Raw genomic sequence first — 694 nt, 5'->3', positions numbered from 1 at the left:
CCTTCTTCTGATCAGCATAGTATGGGTCGGCCTCAAATTGTTCCATAGTTTGAGAAGGAGAGAAATAGATCTAGGATCTTCGACTTTGAAGATGAGAGAAGGATGAGTCGGTGTACTTTAGGTTTCGAAGAAGAAAATGAATGAATGGCTGAGAATGAGCTGGAGTGAAGATAGATAAAAAAATAAACTTCATGCTGTCGTCAAAAAAGAAAGAAAAAACGAAATTATGGCCACGTGTAAAAGATGTGTGCGTTCACACTGTGTGTTCACACACAGTTTTACCGAGTAATGCGGTTGCACTAAACTTGCAAATAGTTGTACTTTAGAGGTTTCTCAGTTTAATTAGTTTTACTAAACCTTAGCATTACTTTTTTTAGTTTTACAGTTGATTAAACTTAACTAACATACAATTACAAGCTTTTTGCAACTTCATAAGTTAAAACTTATAATTCTATAACTTTTTCATGCTTACTTGGTAATTATTTACAAAGTGACATTAAAAGTGTAAGGAAACACTTGTTGAGATTCTTTAATAAATAAATAAAAATTGGTATATTTTCGAAATTTATTCATTTATAGTAGAAACCTATGTAGAACTTTTGTACTATACAATATGTATTATACAATATGTATTGATTTTAGGTAGTACCAATTTTATTATTTTTACCAGTTTTATCTTAGTTCTGCCAGTTCT

At 30.5% G+C, this 694-nt stretch overlaps 1 protein-coding gene across 1 annotated transcript in view; it reads right to left on the bottom strand.

The window, feature by feature from the left end:
• LOC104789499 overlaps positions 1-694 on the bottom strand; it is a 4,748-nt gene that overhangs the window by 428 nt on the left and 3,626 nt on the right. The gene's annotated exons all lie outside the window — the stretch shown is intronic.

The sequence above is a fragment of the Camelina sativa genome, chromosome 5 (genome assembly GCF_000633955.1).
Source record: "Camelina sativa cultivar DH55 chromosome 5, Cs, whole genome shotgun sequence".
NCBI classification, from domain to species: domain Eukaryota; kingdom Viridiplantae; phylum Streptophyta; class Magnoliopsida; order Brassicales; family Brassicaceae; genus Camelina; species Camelina sativa.
Note: the sequence above shows the minus strand (reverse complement) of the source record. Positions and strands in the feature narration are given on the sequence as shown.